The sequence below is a fragment of the Rousettus aegyptiacus genome, unplaced genomic scaffold (assembly GCF_014176215.1).
Source record: "Rousettus aegyptiacus isolate mRouAeg1 unplaced genomic scaffold, mRouAeg1.p scaffold_m13_p_1, whole genome shotgun sequence".
Lineage (NCBI taxonomy): Eukaryota > Metazoa > Chordata > Mammalia > Chiroptera > Pteropodidae > Rousettus > Rousettus aegyptiacus.
The window spans coordinates 159,474,746-159,501,326 of NW_023416284.1; the positions used below are offsets into that span (position 1 = coordinate 159,474,746).

Consider the following 26,581-nt stretch of genomic DNA (forward strand, 5'->3'; position numbering starts at 1 on the left):
AATATTTTTCTCTATTTCACGTACAATTTCAAATAAATCTACTTAGAATCTTTCATCTGTTCGTTCACAGAAATAATGGACCTCTTATTTCGCTCTATTCAAGAGAGACTGATTCCCTGCCATGTATACAGCTTGGAATGGGCCTCTCTGGCCAGATTACCACTGCCTTCATTCCAGTTTTTTGAATGGCACCATGACATAATTTCCACCTACATCTGGCAGAGTCAGTGGATAGCTTCTCTCCCAATCCATGTTCTGTGCTTCAGACTTAGATGCCAGTTATTTGGCCATCATCCGCAGGCACTTTAAATTCAACATGGCCAAAATTGAACTTGTTAATTTTTGTTTCGTGTTTCTCTTCTGTCTCAACCAGGTGAACAGCACCCTTATCTACACAGGTGTACTGAGTCCCAAATCTAGCCACCATCTCTGCTCTTCTCTTAACCCCACACCCAACGGGGCACCAAGTCTACTACTAAATTCTATCCAGTTGATTCCCTTTGTTTTGCAGATTACAGCCTTAGTTCAGATCCTTATTATCTCTCAGAGTATTTCAGTACTTCTAATAATTTAACTGATTTTCCTGCTGATAATTTCCTGACTGCTAATCTCAGCCATTCTTCCAATTCTTTACTGCTGCTTGAATGAACTTTTTAAAATGCAAATCTGATCTTATTACTATTCTGCTGAAAACCTTTTAATGGCTCCACCTTACCATTAGGATAAAATTCAAACTTTTTAGCATACAAAGCCCTTCATGAGTTTTGCCTCCAGCCTCTTTCCACATGACAAGCTTTCCCTTTCCTATGAGTCACCTGGGGCCCCACTCCAGACCTACTGAACCAGGTTCCCTGGAGGAAGAATCCCAGATATCTAATATTCAACAAGCCTTATGTGATTCTGCTGATCACACAAGACTGAGCAACGCAGCCCTCAGACACGCCCATTCCACTTGTCACTTTAGAAAGCCACTTGAATGATGCTTCCTGAACATACTACACTGTGTCACCTTTTTACTGTGTTGTTTGCCTGTGGCCTTCCATCTTGCTTACTTCTACTTATCCCCTAGGATAAGTAGAGAAAAGTGTCCCTAACTCTTCAGGTGCCACTCTTCTGTGCTCTTCTTTTGCATTTCTGTAACACCTGGTACCCATCCCTATTCCATGATTTACCACTTTGTTACTTTTTCATCTAGCTTTCTCATTAGAATTTGAAATCCTTGATAGTAAACACAGTGTCTTGTATTTTACTTTTTATCCCCATCCCCCGATTCCAGCACAATGTTTAGCATAATAAAAATTTGTTGAATAAATTACTAGATGATGAAAATGAAGGAGCCTACTATTAAGTAAACAGGGTTCTCAAAAGCCTAGATATAATTAGCGATACAGACAAATGTCCGAATTTGAATGTAAAGCTGGAAGTCCTACCTATAAGTTAAGATACAAGTAAATATACACAGAGAGAATCATAGTATGAGTATAGTATCAAAGTGTTTAATTGACACTGTTGTAGTCTGATCAAAACAGAAAATAAATTTATTGAAAAGTTGTTGGAAGCCCATAGAATTTTCAGTCTAAAAATGTCAGGCTTTGAAAATAAGCAGGAACAAAGGAAGGTTAAGCAGCTAGAATGGCAGTCGTGGCTGAACAATGGAGGCTGCGGCTTGCTCACCTGTCTACACCAGCACAAGGCACTAATTCTGCTATTGGCACCATTTCTAGTGATTGTTGCTGTGGCTGCTGCCACTAGAATGAATGCTCTACTTACTCTATTTCTTTGCCTCAGGCACACCAGATTCAAATCTCAGACTAATTCAAATGACTGGACAAGTCTAGCCCTAGGTGTGTGTGTCAGGTGGAGGTGCGATGAAAGCACACTTCTACACTTCTCAGCATCCTTCTACACACAGACTAAAGGTTACTACTTCGGAGAATTCTCCAGAGAAAGGAAAGAGTTTGGGTACTAGACAGACAATTCTTTAAGAAGTTTTATAGACACAAACACACACACACACACACACACACACACACACATTATATATATATTACAAAATGGTAAAATTAATTAACATCCTAGGGTTCTGTTAAATTAATTTCTGAATAAAATAACATTCACTACATGCTACAACATCAGACTCAAAGAAGTCTTAAGGCAGCAAAAACTGAATCATAGATTCCTCCATGCCACTTGAAGAAAGAACAGAAATCCAGAGGAGAAAGTTAGGTTCCAAATACTGGAAATAGAGAGGACAGGGGTGAGTTCAGTTTAGGATTGCAGAGTCAAGAGTTTGTAGCTGGGGAGATGAAACTGAAGCCAAAGAGTGAAAACGAGCACGGGTTCTAGATGATTGCCTCGTATGTGGGGAAGCTGTCAAGGTTTATTAACTCATTTGCATTTTTATTTTTTATTTTTATTTAAAGAAAAATATTTTTTGTAAAAAGAATGAATACTTAACATTTTTCAGCAATATTGAAAAATGCGAAGAAGAATGTTTAAATAATCACTTCAAATTCTATGCCTAAGAAATATTCATTAACACTAGAGGGATATCATTCTAACCATCTTTCTACACATGGCAGATGTGTAGACAATATACACATATACAAAGATAAAAACATCTGGGCTTTCGTATTGCATCATTCAAATGGCTACCATTCATATAGAATGCATATGATAAGGATAATTGATTGGATGGATGGACGGACTTAGCTAAGTTGTCTAATTTTTAAAGTAAAAGCAATACTTTTAGTTTTAATTAATAGAGAAAAAATGTTTAAATTGTTGACTTCAAATATCTTTCTTCACTACTAAATACATTATTTCCTCTTTTTAAAACTCTGTAAAGTTAAAAAGAGTTTATCTAAAAAAAAATACGTGGATGAGAGTATTTTTTTGTTTGTTTCAACTAAAAGTTTTGGTTTTAGACAGTATCAACTGACTCATTGCTATATAAAAAAAAAAAATGAGAACTTAAGCTTCTTGTAAACTACCCCTTATAATTTTGCCATTTTTATGAGTTCTTTTATTTTTATACTGCAAGATTTATTATAGTTATTTTTGGTTGGTATTTTCTAGTATTCTATATGAAAATGGATTCATTGCTCATATGTGTTCTTTTGCTTCCACTTATTTATTCCTCAGTTTTTAAATTTTGAATCATTTCTTATTCAGCTGGATTTTTGTCTTCAAATATACATTTTCTTAACAAGAAAAACTCAGTGTGTTAGATCCCCTGAGGTTTTTCTTATTTAAATATTTTTGTTTTTACTTACATGATACTATTTCTGGGAAAATATTCTTCCATCCTATTTAAAGAACTTAAAGAACAGTACTTTCTTTGCTCAGAATTCTTTCCACATTTTCCCATTGTCTCTGGTATTGAATACTTTTGTGGAGAGAAGTGTGATACAAAATACATTCCTCCATCACCCCCCGAGTAGATGATTTGGTTGTCTGCCACGATATCAGACTATTCATTTTTATACTTTCAAGTTTAGAAAGTAAACCAGAAGTTTCCTGGTCCGAGAATTCCTTATCTAATTATTCTTATCACAACTTGAGGTGTAATTATTGCTCTCATGACTTTGGCAGTCCTGAGAAATAGTCTTCCAGCAGCTTTGAAAAGCCAGGTATATGAATATGTCAAGAAAAATGCCAGATGGTATCTCTGATTCTGATTTTGTCTTCTAGGTTCCTTGTCTTGGTTTTTGTTCCTTCTCATGTTCAAGCAAGTCCAGAAGCTCTTCTTGAATAGCTTGAAGTGATTCTGTGTACTCAACAGTTACTGGAAAGATGATGGGGCAAAAAAAAAAAAAAAAAAAAAAGTAAAGTAACAGGAGTAGAAATTATTGTTTCTAAGGAAGAGAGTGCTCTTGGTGGAAAATTGTAGTGAGCTCTGCACATAGTAAGTGTGGTAGGCCAGATGTACTATTAGGAAGATGAATTTTGTAAGATTCTGTCTGGCCAATCGTCTGTGATTTACTATAAATAAATACACTGATATTGATGGAAAGGTCTGAATAGAGTTTTATTTCTCTAATGGGTAAACGAAGTGACTAGAAGTCCATGGAGGTAAAATGCCTCTACATAGTCCTCCCATTCAGAAATGATATGTGCTACTTTGGTGAGGGCATCTCCCTCACCAATATGAGTTTGTACCAATGTGATTTTGTACCTTAGGAGCAGCCAGTGATTAAAAAAACAAACAAATAAAACAAAATACATATGTGCATGTGAATTGGTGTTTGTATTTTGGATGCCAAAGGTAGAGTCACCAGAAATTCCAGAGGACTACTTTAAAATTTTAGGTGGGCCACAATGACCCCACATGCAGAAGTATAGAATTTATGGGTGTGCATCTTATACCAAGACATATATCTAATTGGTTTAGTTAAGAAGTCTCTCTCCTATCACTACCACACTGCTGGGTGCCCTGGATACTGATCAAGTGCTGGGTGTATAGGCATTTATTGGCTTCCCTTGTATTGCCTTACTTAACTCTGAGGATAAAAGATCACAAAGCTTTTATATTGGACTATTTCTTATGAGGGGCTAGTATTGTGTCTTATAGAGCACTGTGTCTGCCTGGTTGATTGAGTTCCCATCTGTCATTAGCGATACATATAGCAAGCAGAGTTCTCAAGTTTGCCTGTGCTGCTTACAGCCTTCAGGTAGAATGTGGACCCATCAGGATGCTAAGCCCCTTTAATTTAGTAAAGTGCCTTTAAATTGTCAGTGATTCTTTTCCCTTCACTGGGGAGTTAGCCTTGGCTGGAATGAGCTGCCCTGATGAAGAGAAACAGGTCAGCTGTATCAAAATCCTCTTTGGACCCAAATGATATTCACAAAGATATTAGAAAGCGAATTTAGATCAGAGATGTCAAGCTCTAAGCCTTTATCTTAAAATCAGCCCACAGGTATATATTTTTTTCTTTTGCTTTTTCTTTCTTTCTTTTTTTTTGGCCAACATAGTGTTTGCCTGCATACAAAAACAGCATAGTCATTAAAAGATTTTTTTTTCAATTAGTTTCCTATTTTTAAAGATTAGGAAATCTCCCCTAACAATCCAGATTTTCATCTCCTTGTAAAATGAGAGATGTGACAATCACACAGAGTACACATCTCAACAATACCAGATCCAGAGCTCCTAAGGAGAGCTGAGGAGCAAGTATCTCCTTGACATAGGCCTATGCTCTCCACTTGACCAGGGTCCCTACCACTTATTATCCTTGTGACACAGAGGCCACCTGTCTGTTGCCATTTATGGTCATACTCAAATTTTTGTTTTATTTATGGTAGGATCATGAGGAACATGACATATTTCCTATACTCTACGTCCATCATAATTGTAAATATGCAAGATAATCTGAGAGAACAATGGGTTTCTTTTTCTTAGCCTGCTTTACTCATTGTAGTACCTGCTGGGAGCCTCTGGTTATCCGAGTTTATGATTGTTGCTTTAGATGAAGGAAGGGTAAGGTGGGTCAGGTAGGCCAAGATTAGGATGCAGGTAAACTTGATGGTTAGTTTTTGGAAAAGGGCAGCTCCTTCCCTGTGACCAGTACTTACTTACCTTTGTCATGTAGATTTATTGCTTGGGAGTAGGAATGGGACTATTGAGGAGAGGAAAGTCAATGGTGATCAGGAGCTATTGTGTGTCCGTAACTGTTTGCAGTCACAAATGGCTTTCTGATTTTCCTCCCTGAGTTTTATTATCAAATTATGATGTAATTTATGGCAAGTCCCCTGCTTACTCTCCATGCCTGAACTGTGCTAATTAGCAGTTTGTGTGTGAGCCTAACCAATGACTCCAGCCTAAACCTCTTTGTGAGCCCTGATTCCAAAATCATCTGAGTTCTTTACCAGCCAACCACTTTGCAAATATGCAGCCTTGCAAAATACCATCCCTGTATAAGTACAAGTTGTCACCTCACTTCCTGTGGTCCAGCCTTAAAATTTTGTATGCTCTTTAAGAATATTTTTAAGTTTATCTTGGAATAACTAATATATCTCTTGATTCAAATTCAAAAAGTAATTCAAATTCAGAAAGTAAAAAGGACATGTAGTAAAACACTTTCCTCCCACACTTGTCGGCTAATTATCCAGGGCTCTTCATTGAAGGCAAATAATCTTACCATTTTCTAATATGTTGTTCCAGAAATGTTTATGCCGTTATTACTCAAGTGTGATCTGTGGACATCTGGGGGTCCTCAAGATGCTTTGAAAAATTCTGTGAGGTGAAAGCTATTTTCATAATGATAGTGAGACATAATTTGCCATTTTCACTATCGGCATTTGCACTAGTGATGCAAAAGCAATGTGGATAAAACCATTGGCACCTTGACATGAATCAAGACAATGGTGCTAAACTGTACTAGGAGTCTTTGTATTCTTCCCTGCCACATACAGATAAAAACATTCCAGTTTCACTTAAGAATGTCCTTGACAAAGCAGAAAAAGCTAATAATTTAATTAAATCTTGACTCTTGAGTACCTTTTAAAATTCTGATGCGAAAGGAAGTACATATAAAGCAATTTCCTCCATACCAAAAAAACCCGGTTGTCTCAAGGAAAGGCACTTGCGTGATTGAGTTGTAAACCCAACTAGCTGCATTTTTCATGGGAACATCATTTTGACTTGAAAGAATGGCAAACTATGGTTATTCATATAAATGCTTGGCAAACATTTTCTTAAAAATGAACAAAATGTGCTTGTTACTTCAAGAAAAACAAATAAAAATATGAGCCGCAAACTAAAAATTGAGCTTTTAAGTAAAAATTAGAATTTTGGAAAACTCATATCCACCAATGTGAGCTCAGTGCCTCCCAATATCTAAAAACTTTCCGATGAAATCGGTAATGATACAGCAAATGCAATTTTTAATATTGTAAAATGAGATCAACATTTAGAAAGTTGATTTATAATTTTAAAACATAGCTTATACAAAACTTATAAGCTCATAATTAAAAATAAGTAATATATTAGAGCTTCATAAAAGTAGACTACATCAGTGTTGTATATAAGTTGTGGGTCAGGTGAATATAGCAGAGCTGAATGGTATGTACATAACACATACATGCTACTTACATGTTTGGGGCAAAAATTGATTTTAAAAAATAAGCATTAAAAAAGCTAATGTAAAGTCTAATGTAATATGGATGATATATTGTTGATTGCCATAAATGTCCTAGATCCTGCATGTGGTTTGGGGGAAGTCATAAATTTTTTGCATTTGTTTGGTATATAATTATTGATATTTGGCAACTTTTGCTGAAGGCCCTGAAGCAGCTGGCACTGACTGCACCGGTGAAGCCAAGGTCCTAGCATTTGTAAATCCTGAGTTCACAGTGGCCCATGGAGGAGATTGTGTTTGTTATTATAGAGGCAAGATTTCAGAGCCAGGTGGAGATGGATTCCAGGCAAAGACTCTTGTAGATAAGCAAGATAAGTTCTAGAGTTCTTGCTTAGACTCTACAGGTAAGTGCTTGTAGCCCATAGATAGGACCTGATAAGTGTTGAGTGAAGCATCTTTGTGTATGGGGATGAATTTTTGAAAATCTTAACATTTTCAAGTGATTAAAAGGAATAGAAGTCCTCTGTTACCTTCTGTGTGTTCCCAGATAACAATCACAATTTTTTTTGAGGAGGGTACTTCTTGATCTTTTGCTCATTACAGTCTGTGCCATATCTTTCATTCTATCATCACATATCAGCTTAAATGCCATCTCCTCTGGAAAAGCTCACAAATTTCCCTTAAACTCAACAAAATTATTTTCCTTTATATCCCCATAGCACTTCTCTACCATAGCATATATTATCATGTATTGTAATTGCCTATTTATTGACAATATCTCCATTGCATTTTACATCCTAATGAGAGTGATAATGTGTCTTATTTAATGCTTTATTCCCAGAACCTAGTACAGTGCCTAGAATATAGTAGGTACTCAATAAATATTTGTCAAATTAATGAATAAATAGGATGAATTTAGCTGAAATATAGACTCTGGGTATATGGAAATTTTAATTTAAAAATCCCAAATCTCTCATCAACTACTTTAAACAGCACTACCTTTATACCTCATTTGTTATTGATTCATATAAAATTTCCAGCAATACATATACACATGGTATTTCCAGTGTGGATGTATACTACGGTTTGATATAGTACAGAATGTGATTTTCTCATCTGATTTTCTCTCTAATAGGAAGATAACTAACCTATTAATATCAGTGCTTTTTATCTTCTTGGTCATGAATGGCATCTTCAGTCTAAGGCAAAGAATGGAAAATTTCAAAGGAGCACAAAAGGATAAATCACATCAGAAAAGTAGCAGTTGATAAATCAGAATAATCTATGTAAATAACCCAGTGAAAACATGATTTAAATGGCATTATTGAGCAAGAGATTATTTTTCTATATTTTGACCAAAATTGATTTATTTTCTTTGGTTTTTAAACTGTCTTAGGTCAACCAAAGAAAATAGAATCTCAAGATTTGGGGTAACTTATCATCATCTTTTAATTCTGAAAAAGCTAATTTTGTGTTAACTTACAATTGGCAAGTATCAAATGAGGAGGAACTCACAAAGGATGGTGCTCCAGGAAGATCACCTATGATCCCTGACATCTAGTCACTTTTCTGTAAGGCAAAATCCTATGATTCATCTGCTTTGAGACCATTTCTCTCATTCTTTCACTGCAATTAGAGAATTCATCGCTCCCTCTTCTGTGCATCCCTTTATTTTCCACATATGTTCATGCTTTGGGGATTGATCTTGTCTTCTGAAAGAAAATGAGTTTCTTGGGGGCTGACATTGGATTTTCTCAAGCCATCTAGTCACTGACTCAAGTAGGCCAAAGATCTACAAAGTTTTGTCAAATGCCTTAATATCTCTGTAGTGACTTGCCCCTATTGTTGATATAGGTGTGCGCTTTAGAGAACTAAGGTATTCAGAACAGGTGGAAAGAAGAAGCTAGACAAACTCTTAATAATACAGAAAAGTTTCAGCAAATACAAGAAAATTGAGATGAAGAGGATACAAATTATTTCAAGAATGCCATGACTTAGTTTAAGCACTGGCAATGGGCCTGTTCGAATCTTGACATTAACATTTAAAAGTTTATAATCTTGGGCAGATGACTTAATATCTCTAAACCTTAGTTTATTCATTTATAAAATAGAGGTAGTAAGAGTAGCTACCTGTGTTAGGCACAATTACAAGTAACCCTTAAAAAACCTCCCTCTCCTCACTCCCACAACTGGTATATACTCTCTAGATAATTCCCTCTCCTTGACTATGGGAGGGACCTGTGATGGGATGTCACTTTGGTGATTATATTATGCTAGCTGACAGAAGTGAAGGGATTTTTCTATGTAATTAAGGTTTCAAATCATTTGACTTTGTGTTGATCAAAAAGAAAATTATCCTTGGTGGGCTTGACCTAATCAGGTGAGCCCTTTATAGGTGGGCCCAGGCCTTCTCTAAAGAGAGACATTTGAAATGAGAGGGATTTCCCTGCTGGGCTTGAAGAAGCAAACTGCCATGGCATGAGAGGCCTAGGGATAGAATCATGTGGAAAGAACTGCAGGGACCTCTAGGAGCTGACAACGAGGCAAGCCCCACCTGACAGCCAGCAAGAAAAAGAGACTTCAGTTCTGTAACCACAAGTTGCTGAATTCTGCCAACAACCATGCAAGCTTGGAAGATAACTTGAAATTGAGGATAAGAACTTAGTCTTGGCCAACACCTTGACTGTAGCCTTATAAGTTCCTGAGCAGAGGACTCAGTTCAGCTATACCTAGAGACCTGACCCATAGAAACTGTGAGATAATAAACATGTGTTGTTTTCAACAGCTACATTTGTGGTAATTTGTTACATTGCAATAGAAAATGAGTACACTACGTTATCAGGAAGATTTTTCAGTTACAAGGAACTGATTCTGGGTACAGTTAGATTTTTTTTTTAAGTAGAATTTATTAGAATGAAATTTGGTGTGTCAAAGAATTGAAGGAAAAACAAAATGGTCAGGATTTGGGGATAACAGGCTCCAGGGCAACTGTGAGGAAATCATCTAGGAATTTGGTGGGGTACATTTTGAAATAACCTACCTACAGCTGCCATACCCTTGTCACTTGGCCCATGAATCAGATACTCTTGACAGAGTCTAATTGGCCTCACTTCCATCACAAACCCATTTCTCGATGCCAGGAAACTTTATAATTGAGAAACTCCCAAGACCAGGGAATGAGGCTGGGAGCTCCCTAAAGGGGAAGTGTGGTGCTATTAATAAAATAAGAGAAAAAGCATTTGGGACAATCACAAACAAAAGAAATCCACCTTGCTACCTGATAGGGTTGTCAAGAAGAAGACATGAGATAATACAAATAAAGTGTTAGCACAGTTCTTAGTACACGGTAATTACAAAGTAAATTTTAACCATAATTATTAAGCATCAGGGGGCCTAAACTTCCTCTAGATAGTGAAATACAAAATTCTTTTGAAAGTAAAAAGAGAAATCCCATCCTGATGAGGGAGAAATTTCCCTTGTATTTGGGAAGATAGGCTTAAGTGCCTGTTGCTACCTAGATGATTTATAATTAAAGGTTTATCAAAGGATAGAAAGTTATAGATTCCTAAGTGTTATTTGTGCTGATTATTGTCGTGTAGTCAAACCAAACCAGCTCAGACAGATTTTTCCAAACTCCTGTGGGTCAGGGAGGGAAGCCAACTGTGGATGGCTATACTATTCTCACAAAACTCTTAATGGTTGGCTCACAGTTCTGATTGTAGATATGCTGGACAGTGTGTAAGCCCCATCCAACCAGGTTTAAATCACAGCTTTAAATATGAAATTTTGGGAAATTAATTAAGATATGTGATGATAGTCACATTTACTGAGGATCATAAATAGAATCCAAAACAGCTGGAGGTGCCAGGTATTGAGTGATGTAGTTGTGTTTTGAGCTGAGGCTTTCTTTTGATTTTATTGTTGTTGTTGGAGAATGCTATTTGTCAGTACACCTGTTCTGAGGAAAGCCAGTCTATGAGGTGGTGTCATTTCCAGCTCGGAACATCACTAATGGCTGAATTTAACTTCCATTCCATTCTGTTCTACTCCACAAGTATTTATTGAGCTCCCATTATGTGCAATGAACTGTATTAAGTGCTATGATAGATAAAAAAATGAATAGATAAGACAGAGCGCCTGACCTTAGAGTATTTTATTATCTCAAAAGAGAGACAAATGTTTACAAGGGCCAGATATAATATAGAGCAAGATATGACAAGTGCTAAAATAGGTACCGAGACAGAAGAAGGCTTTAAATTTCCAGTGTAATTACCTGGAGTTTTTCATAGTAGAGGTAGAATTTAAGCTTTTCTCGATTTAACCTTCTCTTCTCAATGGGACAGGTAGTACTTATCTATTTATGTATTTCCAGGGCCTAGCACAGTCCCTGGTACTTAATATATGTAACAAAAGGTAAGTTAGAAAAAAAATTTAAATTGTGATAAAATATACATGAGATTGATCATTTTAGCCATTTTTAAGTGTACAGTTTAGTGGCATTAAGTACATTCACATTGTTGCGAAACTATCACCAGAATTTTTTCATCTTGCAAAACCGAAACTCTTTACCAATTAAACGATAACTTCCCATTTCCCCTACCTGCAGTTCTAGCAACTACCATTCCACTTTCTGTCTCTGTGAATTTGACTACTCTATATATGTCATATAAGTGGAATTTTATAATATCTGTTGCTTTGTGATTGGCTTATTTCATGTAGCGTGTCTTCAAGTTTCATCCATGTTATACTATGTGTCAGAATTTCCTTCCTTTTGTAAGGCTGAATAATATTCTATTATATGTGTGTACCACATGTTGTTTATCCATTCATCTGTTAATGCTGTTTCCACATTTTGGCAATCGTAAATTTATAGCTATAAACATGGGTGTACAAATATATGTTCTAGTGAGTAAGAAGTTTTGATAAGTTAAATGGGGGCAGAGAGAAGGCATCTCAAGCTTGCGAAACAGTATGAACAAACACAAAGATGGGTGACAATGCACTGAGCTTGCCTGGTATGGCAAGTAGTATCAGTTTAGGGGGTATACTGGCTGAAGATGGATAGGTCAATCTGTTCTAGTGCTTAAAGGGCACTAAGAACCACACGGAGAAGATGAACTTTTCCTAAAATTATGAGAAACTGTTTAGGGATTTTGAGCAGGGGAGTTACATTGCCAACTTCATACTCGAGGGGGATAACTGTACTGGCAAGTATGTAGTTACAAATATAAGGTAATAATCCTAGCAAGAGACAAAGTAGGGCAGTGGCAGAAGAAGAAGTAAAAGGGGAGGAGGGAATAGCAGACAAATATCATAGAGGAACAATCAATAGGATCTGTTGACCAACTAGATGTGGGTGGCAGGAAGAGGAAGTTGTAGTTAAATCAGTGACTGAGAGCTTGGATGACATTATAAACTGAGATGAAGATTGCAGAAGAAAAAAGAAGCAGGCAAAGACAATTGTTACTATTTATTAAGCTTTTATGTGTTAGGTACCTTATAGGTATTTTCTCATTTAATCTTGATAATGACTCAGTGAAGCAAGGTTACTATATGTGGGAGGAAACTCAGTTTAGGTACACTTATGAATATCTATCTCATTAAGAGGTGGAATTGGGACTCCAACCCAGATCTGACACCAAAGTTCAAACATTTTTTAATTTTAATTTTTAAAAACACCACATCACTCCATTATTTTCAAACATGTAGAATATCCATGTGAATTCATCTCTCAACAAATTGGAACTGTAAGTCTGAAGCTTTTTAGAATGTTCATGGACAAAAATGGTCCAGGAGTTCTCTACATGAAGAAGAGTTCAAGTGATGCTGAAGAAGCCCTTGAGGTCACTCAACCGATAATCTAAAGATAGAAGAGAAGGCCAGAACTTAATTACAGAGGCACTCATATTTATCAGGTGGAAGGAGAAAGAGGACTAGGTCTGAGGGACGAGAGAATAACCACAACAGTGAATTTACATAGAAGTTTCATGAGAAAACAGTTTCAAAGAAGGGGTTAGTCAACACTGTCAAATAATTCTAGAATCTTAAATAGGAAATGGACTGTGGTCACTGGATTTGACATTTAAAATATCAGTGGAGACCATAACAGAGAAGAAAGCATATACAACAATGTTCATGGATTGAAGAATGAATAGGATGTAGGAAAATGAAAAAAAGTGAGTATAAACTATTTGTTCAGGGACTTGGGCACCAAAGGAAAGGAGAAATTATGGTATAGTATTTGAAAGGATATAGAATTGACAAAAGGTTTCCTTTTTTAGGACTGGGAAGATACAAACATGTTTGGTTTTTTGGTTTTATTAATTTACTTACTTTTTTAATTTTTAATTTTTATTTTTTTGGCTGCAGAAGAGCCAGTGGAGAATAATGAACTACAAATATTGAGAGCATAATGAAAATTCATGGAGGATTAGAGAGAGGGTGTGCTCAAAAGCACATTTAGAGGGACAGCTCAGGGAAGAGGTAGAGACATTGCCCCCTGAAAATGGGACATGAAAAGAGATTTGGAAGTTGAAAGGAAGAGTTAAAGGAGGTTGCACCGGGACTGAGGAAATCTAAAGTGGAATCTGGCCTTGAGATCAGCAAACGGCTAGTTAGGCTGTGGATGAGGGATTCAACTAGAGTCAAATGAATAGATTATTTAGTTTATTGAGGGCTCCTCTGGGTTAATATTGTTTTACTCTGTAGTGAAGCCAATCAGCTGGACTAGTGACCAAGCTCAGTATATCTTTTCAGTCCAATACATTTTTAGGCCTTTCTGAAACTCCACAGATACCTGGTTGGACTTGGGTATTTTCCAAATCTCTTTAGCCCTTTGATAGACCTGGGAGTTAGATTGCTATTGACTGATTTTATCAATGACATCCTGATTTTTTTACTTGTTTCATTCTTTGCTGTCTATAAATTTTAAGGGCAGACATATAGAAACTCCCAACATACTGACATTAGGAAAGAACTACTTTCTTGAAGTGGCTTTCATAGAAAAGGATTGGGAAATTACTGAGATATAATAAAATGTTTCAATACTGAATTTAAAAATTTTATTCTTTAAAGACTTCAAACCTATTAAGAAACCTCAGTTTAAAAACCTTGCTATTGACTCTAGTTTCTGAAATAGAACCAAGTTAAAGGCAAGCTAGTATAATTTAAAGTAACAGACTGTCATCTTCTCAAACACTGACATTCCATTCGGCATTCTACATGAACAAAGTAATGTTATAGATTTTTTAAAATACAGTTACACATACTGTATTTATGTGATGAATTCAGTTCCAGATATAGGTATTAATGATTAGACTATGCCTCAGTTACCTCCCTTATTAAAGATAATAGAGGAATGTTATAACAAATATTTAGTTAAAAAACTGAGAAGGGCTTTGAAGATGTAAAAGTGTAATATAAATGCTAAATAAAGATAATATATTCTGAACAGCAGGCTCCTTTGAAATAAGGCCTATGAATTCCATTAGCACTCTCTGTTTACATGCTTTTAGGAACTTTTAGGAGGATGTTGCCCGTGAGTATGCCTGTGACATGACACCTACGGCCTAGTAAACAGTGAGGAAAGGGGCAAGTAAAATAACAGATGTAATAATTCACATAATAATATTTTCTTAAGTCATTTATTAAATATTACATACTTAACTATGTGCGGGTACAATTCTGGGTGCTAGGCATATTGCAGAGAACAAAGCAGGCAAAAATCCTGACTCACAAGCTAACATTTATTGATTACTAACCACATGCCAAAGACTAGTCTTGCATTAATCCATCACATCCTCATAACAACCCCATGAGCTAGGTTCTGTTAATATCCCCATTTTAAAGATATAGAAACTGAGGTAAGAGAGATTGCAAATCACACATTAGCAAATAGTGGAATTGGGATCTGCTCCTTGCCATCTGGCCAACATGTACCACTTATGAGAACAAAGCAACTGGGTACTGGACTGACTATTGACTTTCTGACTTGGTCTCCTTTAATTTTGTAAGGCTGCAAAGAATGTCATATACATTGCTGTAGCTTGGGGTCTTTTATCTGTTCAATTCAAAAAACAACTCAATTTTCCATAAGGTATCAAGGGGAGTAATAGGGAAACTAGTGAAGGCAGAAATTCTGGTTATGCAGATAGTCTTCACAGTGACCACAGAATGGCCAGGCCTTTCCAAGACTAGGGCGACATTTGGAATTAGAAAGTCATGCAGAGCCCAGTGCAGCTCTGGCACCTTTCTCTTTATTTTTATCAGGATGACTGACTTCTCTGTTCTACGTTATGATTTCTACTTATGCAGTTTCTAATGCCTAATAGCTAATGATCCTGCACTCTACATTTTTCTCTCTGTGAATCCTTCAGTTTTTGTAATGCCTGTCAACTAACTTTATCTCCAGTATTTTTGGTTAATGCGGCCACATGTGAAAATATGACATCCACTTCATAATTTTTATTTATATGGAGAAGTGCCACCTGCTGCTCACGGGCCACCCTTTTCTACTCAATTCAGTCCTTAGATTAAATGCTCACTCCTGGACCAATCAGCTTTGGCCAGGAGGCCAGGTTAAATGCAAAGAACATTCTAGAACCAGGATCTGAATATATTAGGGTCTGTTGTCACAGACATATTCTGAAGTCTGGCTTGTGCCCTCTAATATTATTTGGTTATCGGGCTTCTGGATCTAGGCTTCAAATGAGTGTATTATGGAAAATTATAAATTGTCTTTTTTCTTTTAATTTAGGAGATAGTTTACATCTCCAGATTACTCCACTCTTTTGAATATGTCTGTCAGATTTCTATCCTTACCTTTGCATCTAAACGAAATGATAATAAATATTCACATCTATTCAGAAGCTCTTTATATATTAATTTCCTTAAGATGTTGAGAATGTGATACACTTATAATCCTTTCCTTACCTGATGAATAATATACCTGTTTCCTTTCACTCGCAGCATTTCAAACCTTTCACTATCACAAAGTCTGTGCTAAGAATATATGCAGACGTGTCACAGAAAGATAACCAGGATTTAAATTAGAGTTCTTATATGAACATTTTGGTGTTTTCTAGAAAACTTAACAAGAAAATCAAATTCAGCTCTTATAAATATCAATAAGAATAATACTGGCCAAATCAATTTTAACATTTTTATACTTGGAAAAACATGGAGCACACAAATATATAGGCTAAAAAATCAATAATTTGACTCATACTTAAAAGTAGGCTAATACATTAAAAGTATTGTTCATTTAGAAAATTTCTATGGGAAGATGCAATTTTTACCTTCAGACTTGTGACCACTAGCACACGTTACAACATGGGTTAGGAAAGCAGATTGGAGCAATGAAACAGACCTAAATTAACTAGCCATTAGGGAATAGAAACCATGACCTTCATCTCATTAGTACCAAGTTTAAACCCACGGAATGAGCTATAAACTGGTAACATTTTGATACTTAGCTAATGGATGGATTTTTACCCCATACTTAAAAATCCTTTCTTGGTTCCATATTATTTATACTAAAATGTGACAGTGTTTCTGTTATGTGAGAAGGATGGGGAGGGACATGGCTTTCAGAGAGACCGTATAAATCAATGACCTATTTTCTTAATCTAACTCATGAGAGAATTGAAGCCCTGAAATGTGAGGTGACCTTCCTAATGGTTCCCGGTGGGTACTGGCAGAACTGGATTAGAAGAAAAATTTCTTGGACTTTACTCCTGGGCATTTTGAATTTGTGAGGGGCTGGCTCATGGAGGAGGTCGTCTTTGAATTGTTCCAGAATAGGAAGAGTATGTCCCATTAATGCAGAACAAGCTTGGTGTTAGGAAAACAAGAGTTTTGGTTTCTTAATGGAAGTTCACACAGAGTGAAGGTTACAGGATGGAGTACAGTGAAAGAGGTTTTGAATGATCTCCATCCAGGAAGTGATGAGAAGCCTCAAAAAGTTTCTGCAGACTGAGTGTGGTGATTTGCTTAAAAGATTTTCCATGTAAAATGATTTTAGCTTCAGAATATTTAGGAATAGAGGAACATTCAGTTGTTTTGAGGGGAATAAATTTGGGTGTAAATAAACAAATACGAAGAAAAGCAGTGAGCTAGTGTCTTAGTTTGGGATGTCAGGGAAGTTACGGACCTGGTTTGAAGGATGGATTTGGTATGTAGGTGTGATAGAGTAGACCAGAGTGGGATGGGAAGAGGGGACAGTGGTGAAGAATGATGAGATTAAACAATGCTGGAAAGAAGGGATTCATCATTAATTATTAACCAGTAACTGAGCAGGGGAAGGGCGAAGAAACAGCAAAGACATTCCTACTAGGATATTACCATTTAGGGCAAGGGTCCCCAACCCCTGGGCCGCAAACTGGTACCAGTTTGTGGCCTGTTAGGAACCAGGCCACACAGCAGGAGGTGAGTGGCAGGTGAGCTAAACTTCACTTGTATTTGCAGCAGCTCCCCAGTACCACATCACCACCTCAGCTCCACCTCAGATCATCAAACTTTAGATTCTTATAAGAACACCAGTCCTTGGTGACAAAAAGGTTGGGTACTGCCGGTTTAGGGAACAGATGGAGAAAGGTCCTGTAAATATCAGTTGGTATGAAGAATATCACAGTGTTATCTAGATGCTAATACTGCATTCTGCCTCTGTCTCAGGTGGTGGCACCAAAGGATTCTTTGTAGAAGAAACTGATAGCGGCCTTTAAAGTCATTATTCTTACACATGAATATCTTTAAAATATTTACTATTCTGAACCACATCTTGGGAACAACTAAGATGAAATTTTGAGGTTTTACCAGTGATCTCTTGAGGAGAAAGATGATGTATCATAAAGAGCCTCAATTCATTCTTATTTTTGTTAGTGAACTTTAATAAGTGCACAGGTCCCAAGCAAGCCTTGTTCTCCAAACCCTTGGACTTTTACTCAGGGTTTCTCGGATTGGATCACATTCCCAGGGGAAAGGTAAAACTACACACCCCGGACACCTGTTCTTCAAATCAGCTTGGCTATGACTTTTGCTAGAAAGCCTCTCCTTATTGCCATAGGTGCTCCTCAGTAGTACTTGCTCTGTGTACCCCTGCTACAACATTTACCATACTGTGACGTGATGCCCAGTTTACTAGACTATGTTCTCTTGCCAGACTAAATTCTTTTTGGCCTAATTTTTATCTTCTGTTATTCCCTAGCACCTCGCAGAGTGCTCAGCACAAAGTAGGCCGTTAACATGTTTATAGGCTGTTGAACCAACATCTCTAAGAATATATGTGAAATTGAAATATCATCCAGAAATTATCTGCAGAGCATGAATCTAAAATGGATTCCTTTTCGAAAGAGGAATCTAAAATTAATTTTAGTTTCTTCTGGGGTAAGGTCTTACGTTTTTTGTAATTTTTATTTTTCACTTAGAGTTGACACTCAATATTATTTTATATTAGTCTTAGGTGTCCAGCATAATGGTTAGACATTTATAGAATTTTCAAAGTGATCCCTCGATTAGTACCCACCTGGCACTATGCATAGTTATTACAATATTATCGATTATATTCCCTATGCTGGTAAGGTCTTAGTTTTACACATAGTTCATGGGCTTTCTTTCCTTCTCCTGTAGTCTGCCTTTGGCCATTTCAGTGCTTATTATCCAAGGTCTAGGGAGAAAAAGAGAGAAGCTGAAATTTAGATTAGTTAATTATACTGTTTGGGAGCAGCTCTGAAAAAGGTTGAATGTGGTGGGTGAAATCAAGTTAACTGGCAGTATGAGATTATCTAAAGCTCTCACTAACCCAGCCTTCCCCACTTCACACCCCTAAACCAATGGCTTCCCAACATATGAAGCATATTTTATAAGCTTATTTCAGCTTCACAGGGCTTGTTCCTTTGTTCTTCAGTACATGTCAAGCCATATGTCCTGATTTTTGATTTGGAGAATTCAGTCGCTACACCAACAAAAGTAGTAGTCAAGTGGTCTGCTTCTCTAGGATAATTTCATGGTCCTAAGGAAAGAATTTAACAGTTTATTTTCTAAAATTGGTTCAAGGAACATTCCTTAAGTGAAAAAATTCAATCAAGAATAATATTACTTACATTTTGGAGAAGGATTTTTAATACAGAGTTTCCATCTGTGATATATTTAAATTCTAGGCCTCAGGCAGCAATTTCAGAAAAGGGCCTCCTTTACCCTTTATTTGATGCAAAATAAATAGTCCATTTTGAGGGAGTGGGGACTGTGCCTTACTTTCCCATCCCTGAAAAATATAAAAGTTGGTTCCGCCATTCCTGAAATCACACAGGCTACTTTATTTCTTGCACAGCAAACTGTGTTATTGACATTAAAATGGTTATCGCAACTTCAATTACATGAATTTGTAAGTACTTGTACCAAGTAAAAAAAAATGGTGAGTTGCCCAAAAGGAGGCCTGCAGTCAATAAGTATAAAGCTGTCAATACCGAAATACAATACTCTCTCTTGATCTAGTTTTGACTCCTTAACAAAGACAGGTTTTGCTATTTAGGACTGCTCAGCCATCTTGACTGAATACATTAAGAGGCAGTCTTCAACCTGCTTATTTGCCAAGGTACTTTAATACTGATTTTCTAAGTTGATGCACAAATCCCAACATATTTCACAACGTAGGCCTAACACGCTTATGCCGTCAATAGAGACAAACACTTAAGAAACGGAAAGATCATGCATTTTACAAGCACACTTTATTATGCATTCTTCCAGTCTTAGAAGAGAGAGGGAGGTTCTACTGCATAAAAGCTTGAAACTTTATTTCATATTTTTCATGACCTGTAGCATGCATTTAGCCTTTGGGGAGTGTCTGTATAAGACTAAGGCCCACTCTTTAATGGCTGAATGCATACATTTAACAGTACATGGTGGATTAGCTGCTCTGAGAATTGCCTTTTTAAAAAAGTAAAGTGAAAAATAGACAAAGAAATCTATAACCTTAGCTGTCTTTCATATTTGTTTTGACTGTTCTTGAACCAGCTATAAGCTGGTGACAAGGATATTGAAAAGATGCACCTGAAACAGTATCTGCGGGCAGCTGCATTCGCCAACCGGCTTTACTGCTGCTTTCCAGCGGCGAAGGCGCAGCAGCAGTAACAGGGAAGCCAGAGCGAGCCTCCCCGGCAGCGGCGGCGGCGGCGGCACCGGCACCAGCGCAGTTTCCCCTCTCCCCAGCCCTGACTCTACGCGCACATGCGCACTGCGCCCGCAGCCCTGGACCATTTGTCAGGACTACTCGTGAGACGGAGAAAAAAAAAGAGAGATTTTGGGGGTAAGAAGCGTTTGATCGGATCTAATCTCTAATTAATCTGAAGATTTGTCCGTGCAAAAGCCATTCATTTATTTTTCTGGGTGAGGATGAAAGTTAAGAGACCTATAGAGAGAAGGAAGCGCACCGTCGTCTTGTGAAACAGATCAGGGGAGGGGAAAGGACAGAAGGGGTTTCTCCCCCACTTCTCTGCGCCTCTGGGAAAGACGAGAAAACTTAATCCCGGGGAAAAAAGTGGGCAAGTGACTCGGAAAGGGCTGGAGGGGGAGTCTCTGGGCATCTCACTCTGAAGTAGTGAGTGCGAGTGTGAAAGAGGAACAAAAGAGAGAGAAAAGAGAAAGGAAAAAATGGGGGGAGGAGAGACTTGTATTTTTTTTCTTTGCGCGCACACGGGGAAGGGTGTGTGGGGCCGTGCGGAAGGGAGCCGGGGCGAGGCGGCCGCGTCGGGCTCTCGCCGGCGCGCAGGCGGCGGGATGCGTGTGGGCCCCCTCCCCCGCGCCCCCCGAGCTTGTCACTTTGGTTGCTTTCATGACACCGGGCGCGGGGTGGGGGAGCGCGGCGGCGCCGGGCTCCGCCAGGGTGCGTGCCCGAGTGGGCGCCGCGGAGCCGCAGCCCGGGCGGCGAGCGCGGCCGCCGAGGCGGGGGGCGCCGGCGGGGGGCGCGGGGGCGGCTGGGGCCGCAGATCGGTGCGGCGGGAGGCGCGAGCCCCGCGCGCCGCCCCTGCGGCCCCCTCCGCCCGTGTGGCCTTTGTGCCGGGCGCGCACCGGAGAGCGAGCGAGCGAGCGAGCGCGAGAAGTACAAGTACGGGAGACCGAGGCAGTGGGAAAAGAGGCCGGGCCACTTTCTCCCCGCTCGGGCTGCGGAGAATGGACTGGTTGAATGTGCAGGCGCGTCTCTCCGGCGTGTGCTGTGTGTGTGCGCGGCGGAAAGGCCTCCCCGACTCCCACCGCGCACACGCACACTCACACGCACGCACACACTCACGGACCCGCGGCGGGGCTCGGCGGCCGAGAGTTTGCATTTTCTTCCTCGCCGCCTCCCCCTTCCCGACCGACTGTGTGAGAATTTCATATAGATCAGCTCCAATTTCCGCCATTTTGGGAAAGTTGCACAAAAATAAACCCTCCGGTTTATTTCTGCCCGAGGCAGGAAAGTGCTTCGGGAAGCGAGGCGGCGCGGGCCCGCCGCGGCCGTCCGCGCGGGGGAGGACGCGGGCCGCGGGCCGGGCCGGGAGCCCGCGCCGTCGCGGCGTTCGCCCCGCGCCGTGCCGCGCCGGCCCGGGTGCGGGCGCGGGCGTGTGTCGGGAGGCGGCGGTAGCGGCGGTTGGCGGCGGCCGCCGCGCCGGGGCGGCGGGCGGTGTGTGTGGGGGTAGGCGCGGGGCTGCTTTTCTCGCAACTTGTTTACGCTGTCCTTATATTGGGGAGGCAGAGAGGGGTCCGAGGCGGGGCCGCCGCCCGCTTCGTGCCGCGTGCGTGTGCCATTCCGGAATAATGGGTTTTGCACACTCGCGTCCTGGGCCCGGCGGGCCGTCCTCGCGCCGCGGCGGCCGGGCGGGGGGAAGTAGAGGCCGGCGGGGGTGGGGATCGGGAAGCGCAGGAGACGGGGCATCCGCCGCGCGCCCCGCGAGCTGGTGTTGCTGGGGGTGGGGGGGGGGAAACTTGTGAGCCCGGGGGGCGGGGGGCGGGGTACGGTGGCACGGGCGGGGGGAGGGCGCAACTTTTGTCCTGGTGGTAAAACTTTAATTACCTTCCAAGAAAAAAGGCCCTATAATCCCCCCACCCCCACCCTTTCTGGTCAAAGCACGGCCCACAGCGCGACCGTGAGAGAAAGTTTAAAAGCGGGCAGTCTCCTCCCCGCCTTCCCCGTGGAGGGGTGGGGGTATCTGTTTGTCCGTCTGCGCTCTGAGAAAGGTGGGGGTAACGAGCCGCTCTGCGAGGTCGCTAAGACCGTGGCTCTTACCCCACCCTTCCATGGGGAGACGAAGGTAAACGTCGCTTTGGTTTCCCTCCCTCCCCTCGCTTCCTTTTCCTCCTCCTCCCCGCCGATTTTTTGAGGGGACCCAAAAAACGGAGTCTCTTTCCTTATGCAACTTCCTCGGGCGCTGTGAGCTTGGCCCTTCCCCCTCCCTGCATCCTTGGCCCGCTCCTTAACCACCTCGAGTGTACCGCCAGAAAAAATGCATTAGAGAGCATTCAAAGTACACAGAAACAAAAATAGATTTTTAATTGTTCTAAGTTTAAGAGAAACCGAGATGAGAAATAAGAAGGAGGGGGCTATCGGGACGAGTGCGTCGATTTTTAATTTTGGTTCTCCTAGAACGTTGTTGTGATATCTTTATTGGTTTGGGGAGCCCAAGACTCTCCGTACTGGCTAGCTCGGTCGCGTGGATTTTTGCGCAAGTTTTTAGAAAAACACTGACTCTAGTAGAGCATTTCTCCGGAAAGTTTCAAGTGCAGCAAAATAGCGAACGTGCAAAACTGGCCAAGGGGAGACCTCTAGTGGTTAAACGCATCTTTAAGTTCGGAAGGCCGAGAGCAAAGTTTGGCCTTTACTTGTAGCTACGTAGCCCGTTCAGACGTGGAAGTAATTAGAGGACCTGAGCGAGGAGCCAGATGTTGTGTGAAAGGATGCTGATCAGAAATAGAAAGTTTAGTATGTCCGAGAGCAAATGAATTCTAAGGACCTAGACCCTGGAGCTTCCATCCCTCATTACTTATATGGGAAAAACACTTTGCTTTTATTCTAGATTTTGAGCTTAGTCGCTCAAAACAATTTTTGTTCTCTTATCGTCGTCTATACATTTGATCAACTTTTAATCAGGAGACACAGTGGATAATTTCATTTTCATTGTTAAAAATGCAAAGTACAATATATATGTTTAAAACTTTAAACAATTGAAGAAGACCTTGGGTTGAAATCTGTAGTTTATATGAACCGATAATTTTTTTCTCTAATAAATATAATTTAAGGCTGGTATTTAGTAACTTAACTATACAAGTTATATATAGTCAAAATAAATAGTCTCATTTAGTTCTAAGGGTGTAATTTTGTTTCGCTGGGTAAGACATTTCTGAATACTCTGTATAATTTGATTTAAACACTTAGATATATGGACAAAAACCATTTACATAATATCTATTCTTTTGCCAGTGTGTGTTCTGTAAAGTAACTTTAATTTTAAAGGTAAAAGCAGTGAGAAATTAAAGTTGAACCAAATGATCCCTGTAACTTTTACCCAGTTGTCATACAATAGAAGGGATTTTAATGGGGGTAATTTAGGATCTGGGGAATGATATGAATAATAAAATCCATTTCACATCATGCAGAACCAATTTAATATACTGAGTGTTGTGTGAAATTATGCAGTATCTAATGAGTCAAAGTTTAAACTTTTTAATTGTGGATGGTGAATTTGAAGGCTTTTTTATGACAGTGCCTTGATTTCACTTTTTCTATCTTTAAATCAATGCTAGACTTCCAGGAGAAGTCTTGGGGGTGGACAGCAACTGTGAGGACCACCAGACAGTTATTTCTTCAGCACTGCTAGGTAAGATTTGCTTGTCGAAACAGTACTTAATTTATTTGCAGATGTTAAGGGCTGCTTCTGAGGATCAGGAAGAGGAGTGTGGGACAAGGTTGGCAGAAAAAACATCATTTTGTGGGGTCTGCTTTGAATTCATAAAAGTCTTAATTGATTGAAGCTGGAATAAAACTGGGAAAAGTTGAGAATCTTGGGACTGGCTCTCACTAGATTCTTAATGAGCATTTCAATTGCACCTGTTTTCTACTGAAAGTAAATTGTTTTATTCTTTGGAATTGAAAAAGTGGGAAAACAAGAACAAAGCAATTGTAAACTAATATAATTTGTGTAAATACACAATGATATGGAGAATTTTGGAACTTTATTTGGTAAAAGTTTGTAGGTGATGAATAAAAGAACTTTGGGTGTATTTAAATAATCTCCGTGATTAAATCTAACATGGAGTGACTTCTGCCAAATATCATGTCATAGAGTTGTAGTGAATTTTCAGTGTGTTAGCATAGACTTGTCAATTTTTGAACATATCTCCACAGGGAATATAGCTTTTGTCCAGTAAGATCCCTTTGACAATTTTCAAGGGAGCTGGTTTCTCCTCAGTAATTCAGGACCTACCTGCTTTCCGGACAAAGGTCCCGTCTCAGGCAGATGGGCCAGCCCTTAACTTGGGTAGAGCATCAAAGTACATTCGTGCTGCTCTAGTGCTTTCTACTGTTTATGCCTTAACTCTACTTCTGCCTGCTTGATGTTCTCCCCCCTCTTTAATCCTTTCCCTCTCCTTTTCTGCTGCTTTCACTTTCCTTCTCTGTCTTGAGTATTAAAGGAGTTGTTGGTAGTTGTTGGGCTAAAACAAAAGAATATTAAGCCTGCCTTTTCTGAGCAGGACTAATAATGCTCATGGACCGTCTTATAACCAGGGTAGATGTCTGAATGTCAAAACTGAATAATTATGGCTATAAAAATAATTAACAGGAGTTTATTGTCATTTTCTGCTTGTGGATCTTCTTGAATAGTGTTTTTAGCAAAATAGAGAGAGATGGTACATCTGTCTGATGCAGCAGAGACAGTGAGGCAAGATAAATGATAACATCATGCAGACAGAAGTGGAGTTAAAGCAGAGTGAATATGTTTCCTAGGACGGTGAGTCTTTTAGCCATGCAGGGTGGAGTGGAGGACAGTGATTATTTTTCTTCATTTGGGGAGCACTGGGGCTGTGGATAGAGAACTAGAATAGGACTCAGAAAACAGTTTAATCATTAATACCTCGTGCAAATCAGGTATTACCTCTTTCAGCTTATATTTCCCCATCCGGAAACTGGAAACAACAGTGCTTGTCTTGCTTCTCTGTTGAAAGGATCAAATCAAATAAGGTTTTGAGAACTATCAAGAATTAATTGAGAGTCATTTTACCATTTTATCTTAGCCAGACTTTGTGAAAGGTGGAAGATAGGTCGTTTAGGGCAGAACAGAGTGATTTAATTCCTGGCTAAAATTATGAGATTGGTTTCTGATGTATATATTATGTGGACTTGCCGCAATACTTCCAGGAGATATTTCTTTAGGAAGAAAGTAGTTTATCTTTCACGATATTGGCTCCTTGAGAGAAAGGACTATTTTTAGCATGGTGCTGAACATGAACTGAAATTTATTTTTTCTAAACTAGTCATTTAATTGGTAGGAATAAATGAAATAAATACTTCAAATTTAAAATAATGCCTAACTGTGGAAATGGTACGTGATGAAAGTAGAAGGGTTGGTGTGAGGGGAATTTATGTCCTGTAATTAATATTTTAGCTGTATGAGTCTGCCGGGAAATGAGAATGAGAAAATAGGTAACTGGGGTAGCAAGGATTTAGACCATAGGGGAGAGGAAATGGATGCTGCAAATGACTGCATTTAGGGAAAGGCCCATGTAGGGCTTCCTCCACCCCCTATGTTTATTAGACCCCATTTGCTACTTTTTTCTAATTATAACCAACTATTGTCTATATAGAAAAAAAAAAGTCTCAAGTACTATCCACCATTAGTTTTCATTTGAAGATACTGAATTTGACAACTCCGATAAGTTTTAGTTCTAGTTCATTTCTCTTTTCTTATATATATAGGTTATCCAATCAATATTCTAAGAATCCAAAAACTTAATAGTGAAAGAAAGAAGAAATATATGTCCTGTTTTATTAGTCCGGGAGTAATTGAGGGTTGGTTCTTCAGTAATCTCTGCTGGGTTTTTTTTTTGTTGTCGTTGTTAGTTTATTTCTAAGAAATACATATTTCAACCAAGGCTATTTATAGTAGATATAGTTAGGTTGGGGAATTTGCAAGAGAAGTTACTTTATGTGGTGTGGGACAAAGGTATCCTTGGGGTCCCAAGGATGGGAAACCTGAGTGATCCCTCTGGCAATGTTTCTACTAGTTAACTAGTTTTTATTGAGTTCTTACAGTGCTAAACACTAAAAAATTAGATGTTTGCCCTTCAGGAATTCCCTAGTCTCTTACTGGAGGAGTAGATAGAACTCTGAGCTCTGCTAATAAGAGTATAACAGCTGTACTTTGTGCCAATAGAAAAGAATAAGGGCTGTAGCACCCTTGGGAGTCAGTGAGCCAGTAAACATGGATTCCTGAGTTAACTAATGCAGGACCATGGCATATAATTGTATACACATAGCACAA

The 26,581-nt window shown here is 39.2% G+C and overlaps 1 protein-coding gene across 8 annotated transcripts in view; it reads left to right on the forward strand.

Annotated features, from left to right (window-relative positions):
- The first annotated feature begins 20,269 nt into the window (after positions 1-20,269).
- Positions 20,270-26,581, forward strand: part of L3MBTL3 (L3MBTL histone methyl-lysine binding protein 3) — a 99,717-nt gene continuing 93,405 nt past the window's right edge. For 3 of the 8 annotated variants that reach the window (XM_016118401.2, XM_016118408.2, XM_016118410.2), the window contains exons 1-2: positions 20,272-20,376; positions 23,847-23,920. The gene's annotated coding sequence lies outside the window, so the exon portion shown is untranslated. The other 5 variants (XM_016118409.2, XM_016118402.2, XM_016118403.2 and 2 more) reach the window with 5 other exon arrangements.